This window comes from Etheostoma spectabile, chromosome 12 (genome assembly GCF_008692095.1).
Source record: "Etheostoma spectabile isolate EspeVRDwgs_2016 chromosome 12, UIUC_Espe_1.0, whole genome shotgun sequence".
Taxonomy (NCBI): Eukaryota; Metazoa; Chordata; class Actinopteri; order Perciformes; family Percidae; genus Etheostoma; species Etheostoma spectabile.
Genome location: NC_045744.1, coordinates 4,987,258 through 4,994,900, shown reverse-complemented (window position 1 = coordinate 4,994,900; position 7,643 = coordinate 4,987,258). Strand labels below are relative to the sequence as shown.

Sequence of the window (7,643 nt, the reverse complement as noted above, 5' to 3'; positions counted from 1 at the left end):
ACGTGAACACTGTGCTCACAACAAACTGGAGAGTGGAAATGGATGACCATCATGGTTCTTCTACTTTCACTCCGTTTGTGCATCTCGTAATACCTGTCCTTAGCAACCAAGATGTGATATGATTGAACCTGGTCCTGTTCACTGATGCTCTGTGACATGCATTAGGCTCCAGAATAAAGACACCAGATGTGGATTGTGTTGTGCAGAAATCATTTCATTCGATGAATGGACATTTACACAGGTAACTCCAAATGAAAAGCGTTCTGATTTCTAATCATATTTAACCAGACATTGACACAAGTCCTCCCAAATCTATAGTACAGTTTGTACATGGATACTCCGCCTTCCATAATTATGAAAAATGGTTCAAAAAATTTGCTGTAATAACTGTATTAAGTGTGTGAAAATAAAAATGAAAGAAACTAAATTAAGACGTCAAGCAAGAGATTAAATGCAACCAGGATTGAATTCATAATTTAAAAAATGACCCACAACACCTCTAATCCGACTCATATTTATTCACCTGCCTGTTTTCTCACTCATGTTTTTCTATTTATTTTTTAATTCTTTTTGATTTATTATAAATAACATTCAAACAGTAAGACACCACGAACAAAAAAAAGGGGATTATAGGAAGAAAATCAAACTCATAAAAAATAAGTAACCATGTTAACATAAACAAAAAGAAAAAAAAGAAAAAAAAAAAAAACAATATAACAACAGCCTGAAATAGACACCGTAGTCATAATAAGAAAAAAGAAAAAGGAATAAGAATGTTGACAGATTTGCACAAAATGTAAAGAATTGTGACAACAAGGTTCTTAATTAATAGATTAAAGTAATATCTGAAATAATTTTAGCTCGTCTCGGCTCATTTTCATGGCTGCTGCTTTAGTCCATTGAGAGTCTTTTTCGGAGGTTACCATGGCAAAGGCAATATTTACACTCCATTGTTACTAATGTGGCGCAAGAGAAGCAACGGTTTCCTCTCCATAGGATCTTTGGTTAAAAATAATGAATATCAGCTTTAACTTGGCAGTTAATAGTGAGGGGAGCTCTTTGGGAGTTAACTGGTGAGGTGCTAATCAAATAAAAGCATGTCTTTATGGAGTGTGAGTGACGACAGAAACAGTGTTTACTGGCGAAATTCACACATCATCTCCTCCTAAAACCACAGATGTGTCATGTTATAATTGTGTTTGTATATGGGTAGAAAAAAGTGACATTGTGTTAATTAGTCCGTTTCAGAGGGGCTGGTTAGTGATGGCCAAATGAAGCTCCATGACCAGTTGTCTTTATTTCCGAGCCCATAGAGGGCGCTGTTGGTTTTAGAGAAAAACTAAGGCATTGCAATTCAGTTATTCAACACTTTGTAGAACAGAGAGCGCCATCTAGTCAGACTTGGAAAATAAAAAAAGACTGGTTTATTCATTTGGCCAAACTAGTGCTGGTACGAGAAGTGTACACATTGGTAGGAGAACTGAGAAGAAAGAAGGGGTGGAGCACAAACACCTAACGTTTATAGGCTTTCTGGCAGGTACAGGAAGAGAGCAGAGTGACTGAACATCTGAGAGCAACGACAAGCAAGCAACAAAGCAGCATGCAATTGACCTACCAATGAGTATCTTTAGAATAGATTAGATAATACTTTATACATCCCACAATGGGGAAATTCCCTTATAACAACAGCACTTGTCCACAGTAAAAATCAAACCAACAGACAAACAACAGATAATATGCAAAGTGGCATTATATAAAAGTAAAGTGGAGGTTGGCCATAGTACAAATTTATTGGCAATGTAAGTAAGTAAGTGACGAGAAATTTAATTGATAATATGTAATCAAATATAAAGCAAAGTAAGTACATAATATAAATGAAATTGAAGTGTGACCATATTTTAAATAATATTACAAAAGTAAGTACTCACAATGGGATAAATACAATAACAAAAATAGAGATTTACCATAGCTTAATGGAGATCTGCAGACTTTATCTTATGAGTGTTTTCAGGTGGTGCAGGTGTTGTAGAGTATACAGCGGCCGTGGCCGGTGGGGGGGGGAGGGGGGTTCAGTCTGTGTGAAGAGTGCTCAGGGACCCCACACTGTCATGTAGGCAGTGACGTGCGGTTGATGTCAGTAAGAGGGTAGGCACTGAGTTATGAAAGCAGATTACCTATTAGTGTTTAGGCTATAATCAAAATGTTAGCACAAGCGCGGCACCACGTGCGGTCGATAGCAAGACATTTCCAATAATCTATCAATCAAAATCAATCTAAGTAATATATAACACTTTACAGCAACCAGCAGGCTACGGTGCTAACAGAATGAGTATATGACGTCATCCAATAGAAAGAGTGAACATAGCAAACAGTAAAATCAGAGAAAGGTCTTCAAGGAACAAAAGAATGAAACTGTCCCACCACAGCTAACGGATTTAAAAGCCTGATTCAACAGATATGTCTTGAGTTTGGACCTAAAAGAGCCACATCTGTAACAGTCGATATCAGGAGGTAAACTGTTGCAGAGTATCGCGGGGGGACCAACCCAAAAGCTGACCCCCCACCGTTATACCGGACCTTAGGACTCTAAAAACCAGATGATTTGAAGACGCAAGACAGTGTGTTCCCGCAAGTTAAGATTTCAGGCAAATACTCTGGGTGACATATTTTCTCTCCTCTCTCACACACAACACAGACTCTCACACACACACTCTCTCACACAAACACACACACACAACACGTCAATGTCCAGCATCAGAATGCAAGTTATGAAACCATCTTTGTTCTAATTATTGCACAGCGGCCATGTATGGTTGTCAGTCCCAGTCAGCAACAATGAAAACCACATGCTCAACTGATGTAGGCAGGTGGCTAGCCGCATTAGTCCAATCACACTAACTACAAGCCCAAAATAGTTTTGACTCACCAATACGGTAGAGGACATAAAATCCATCCGACGCTTTCTCGTGAAGACGCCGATCACAGCGTTGTAAAAACGTCTCTTACGGCGCTTTAGTTTGCATCGTTCTGACTCGGCGAGGGCTGGACAGACGTGCGGGCCGTTCCGGTTTCACCTGGTGTTTTGATCCGTTTCAGGGGGGAAAAGTGTGAAGCTGTAGTTGCGCGTATTATATGAGCTGACGGCTTTTCCTGCTTGGTTAAGCTGCGGGCAGGTTGTTCAGATCCAGGACCCCGTAGAGGTCCCGCCGCTCACTGTTAGCATGGCCACATAGCCATATCTCTTCTTCCGTACCAGTCAGTTTGAAACGATGCGAGGAGTATTTGTCCCTTTTGCTGCAGTAGTCCATCTAAGGCTGGCGTAGACCTCCATCTTTCACTTTCGATCCTGTATTGCTTACATGTACGTCAAAAGGCACAACTCTGCCGTGCCTTTGTACGTAAATGTGTTATGCCATATCGTCTCCGTTAGATATCAAACATGAACCAATTAGAATCCAGATATTACTGTCCCTTTGCGTAGCTGACGTCATTACACTAGCTACGTTGTAAACGCAATCCCCGCGAAATTCAAAGTCAAAATAACAGCAGCGGAGTCCGCCGATATCACAGCGGTGAGGAACTTCTCTAAACTCGATTTTAATTCAAAAAAAGAACTAATAGCAAGATGGAGGTCTACGCCAGCCTTAGATGGACTACTGCAGCAAAAGGGACAAATACTCCTCGCATCGTTTCAAACTGACTGGTACGGAAGAAGAGATATGGCTATGTGGCCATGCTAACAGTGAGCGGCGGGACCTCTACGGGGTCCTGGATCTGAACAACCTGCCCGCAGCTTTAACCAAGCAGGAAAAGCCGTCAGCTCATATAATACCGGCAACTACAGCTTCGCACATTTTCCACCCTGAAACGGATCAAAACATCCAGTCGGAACCGGAACGGGCCAGCACGTCTTCCAGCCCTCGCCGAGTCAGAGACGATGCAAACTAAAGCGCCGTAAAGACGAGTTTTACAACGCTGTGATCGGCGTCTTCACGAGAAAGCGTCGGATGGATTTTATGTACAAATCTACCGATTGGTGAGTCAGAAACTATTTTGGGCTTAGTTAGTGTGATTGGACTAATGCGGCTAGCCACCTGCCTACATATTCAGTTGAGCAGTGTGTGTTTTCATTGTTGCTGACTGGGACTGACAAACATAACTGGCCGCTGTGCAATAATTAGAACAAAGATGGTTTCATAACTTGCATTCTGATGCTGGACATTGACGTGTGTGTGGTGTGTGTGTGTGTGTGAGAGAGTGTGTGTGTGAGAGTGTCTGTGTGTGTGTGTGAGAGAGAGAGAGAAAATATGTCACCCAGAGTATTTGCCTGAAATCTTAACTTTGCGGGAACACACTGTCATTGCGGTCTTCAAATCAGCTGGTTTTAGAAGTCCTAAGGTCCAGGTATAAACGGGGGGGGGTCAGGCTTTTGCGGTTGGTCCCCCGAGCCTCTGGAACAAGTTACCTCCTGATATTCGACGGTTACAGATGTGGCTCTTTTAGGTCCAAACTCAAGACATATCTGTTGAATCAGGCTTTATCCGGCTGTGGTGGGACAGTTCATCTTTTTGTTCCTTTGAGACCTTTTCTGATTTACTGTTTGCTATGTTCACTCTTTCTATTGGATGACGTCATTATACTCATTCTGTTAACACCGTACCTGCTGGTTGCTGTAAAGTGTTTATAATTACATTAGATTGATTTTGATTGATAGATTAATTGGAAATGTCTTGCTATCGACCGCACGTGTGTGCCGCGCTTGTGCGTAACATTTTGATTATTAGCCAAACAATAAATTAGGTAATCTGGCTTTCATAACTCAGTGCCTACCCTCTTACTGACATCACCGCACGTCACTGCCTACATCAGTGTGGGGTCCCTGAGCAGCTCCTTCAGCAGCAGACTGAACCCCCCTCCCCCCCCCACCGGCCGCTGTAATACTCTACAACACCTGCACCACCTGAAAAACTCATAGAATAATCTATGCAGACTCCATTAAAGCTATGTAAATCTCTATTTTTGTTATCTGTATTTATATCCATGTGTGAGTACTTACTTTTGTAATATTATTAAAATATGGTCACATCATTTCATTTATATTATGGTTACTTACTTTGCTTTATTATTTGATTACATATTATTCAATTAATTTCTCGTCACTTACTACTTACATTGCAATAATTTTGTACTATGGCCACCTCACTTTACTTTTATATAATGCCACTTTTGCATATTACTGTTGTTTGTCTGTGGTTTGATTTTTACTGTGGACAAGTGCTGTTGTAATAAGGAATTTCCCCATTGTGGGATGTATAAAGTATTATCTATCTATTCTAAGAAGATTACTCATTGGTAAGGTCAAATTGCCATGCTGCTTGTTGCTTGCTTGTCGTTGCTCTCAGATGTTCAGTCCTCTGCTCTCTTACCTGTACCTGCCAGAAAGCCTATAAACGTTATGGTGTTTGTGCTCCACCCCTTCTTTCTTCTCAGTTTCTCCTACCAATGTGTGACACTTCTGTACCAGCACTAGTTATGGCCAAATGAATAAACCAGTCTTTTTTTATTTTCCAAGTCTACTAGATGGCGCTCTCTGTTCTACAAAGTGTTGAGAATAACTGAATTGCAATGCCTTAGTCTTCTCTTAAAACCAACAGCGCCATCTTGGGCTCGGAATAAAGACCTGGTTCATGGAGCTTCATTTGGCCATCACTAACCAGCCCCTCTGAAACGGACTAATTAACACAATGTCACTTTGTTTCTACCCATATACAACAGCATTTAACATGACAATCTGTGGTTTTAGGAGGAGATGATGTGTGAATTTCTGCCAGTAAACACTGTTCTGTCGTCAATACACTTCCATAAAGACATGCTTATTGATTGACACTCACCAGACATAACTCCCAAGAGTCCCCTCACTATTAAACTGCCAGTTAAAGCTGATATTCATTATTTTTACCAAAAAGATCCCTATGGAGAGGAAACACGTTGCTTCTGCTGCGCCACATTAGTAACAATGGAGTGTAAATATTGCCTTTGCCATGGTAACCTCCGAAAAAGACGCCTCAATGGACTAAAGCAAGCAGCATGAAATGAGCCGAGACGAGCTACAATTATTTCAGATATTTACTTTAATCTATTTATTAAGAACCTTTGTTGTCACATTCTGTACATTTTTGCAAATCTGTCACATCTTTATTTCCTTTTTCTTTTTTTCTTATTATGACTACGGTGTCTATTTCAGCTGTTGTTATATTTTTTTTCTTTTTTTTCTTTTTTGTTTATGTTAACATTGTTACTTGATTTTTTATGAGTTGTGATTTTCTTCCTATAATCCCCTTTTTTTGTCTGTGGTGTCTTACTGTTTGAATGTTTATTTAATTAAATAAAAAAGAATTAAAAATAAATAGAAAAAATGAGTGAGAGACAGCCGGTTGTGAATAAATATGAGTCGGATTAGGAGAGTGTTGTGGGTCATTTTTTAAAATATGAATTCAATCCTGGTTGCATCTTTATCTCTTGCTGTGACGTCTTAATTAGTTTCTTCAGTTTATTTTCACACCTAATACATGTATTACAGCAAATTTTTGAACCATTTTTTCATAATTATGGAAGGCGGAGTATCCATGTACAAACTGTACTATAGATTTGGAGGACTTGTGTCAATGTCTGGTTAAATAATGATTAAAATCAGAAGCTTTTCATTTGGAGTTACCTTGGTAATGTCACATTCATCAGAATGAAATGAGTTCTGCACAAACATAAATCCACATCTGGGTCTTTATTCTGGAGGCCTAATGCATGTCAACAGAGCATCAGGTAACAGGACCAGGGTTCAATCATATCACATCTTGGTTGCTAAGGACAGGTATTACGAGATGCACAAACGGAGGGAAAAGTAGAAGAACATTGATGGTCATTCCATTTCCAATCTCCATAGTTTGTTGTGACACAGTGTCACGTCCTGCCATGTTATTTGCTCTCCTGTATACCAATTGACAAGTCCACTATGCAACCATCAGACCACATCCAACGACCTTCTTGTGGGATGTCGCTGAGTCCAATCCAGGTAAATCCCTGAGCATGGTCAAATTCGTGATCATGGCTTTGAGAATGATCTTCTTCCAGACTGTGATGGACACCAGGTGCTCCCTGTGACACACAGTAAGCTCAGCATCAGCCCAGGTCAACGTTTGTGGCACGTACTTGTAGCAGCGTCCGTTGAAACTGTACCAGAACATGGGACAGTTGCCTTGCAGTAGCATCACGGGATTGCCGTCTGAAGGAGACACGGAACCCAGAGTCAGACCTAACAAGAGGAACGGGAGCAGTTGGCGTCAGAGTCTCTGAGTCTTTGGAGTTTCTGATCTGCACTGTAAAAGCATCAATGACAATCTGTCAGAGGGGTTTCTTTATGTGCTTTAGCGGGAGAGGTGGGAGGTTCTGCTCCGTTGGTGTGATATTATTGGTCAAATGCACTTGGCAAACCTTTCCTTTTAACCAACTACAGGTGTGTCTGAACAAAGCAAAAATTTGTGTCAAACGTAATGGCCATTGTCTACACCAGAGAGGGGAAAGAAAGAAAGACAGAAGGATTTAAGAATAAGACAAAGGTATTTTTGTATTCCATGCAAAAACCAGGA

General features: G+C 40.6%; 1 pseudogene; it reads right to left on the bottom strand.

The window, feature by feature from the left end:
- Positions 1-6,727: 6,727 nt before the first annotated feature.
- On the bottom strand, positions 6,728-7,334 carry LOC116699263 (lactose-binding lectin l-2-like; annotated as a pseudogene).
- Positions 7,335-7,643: the final 309 nt, after the last annotated feature.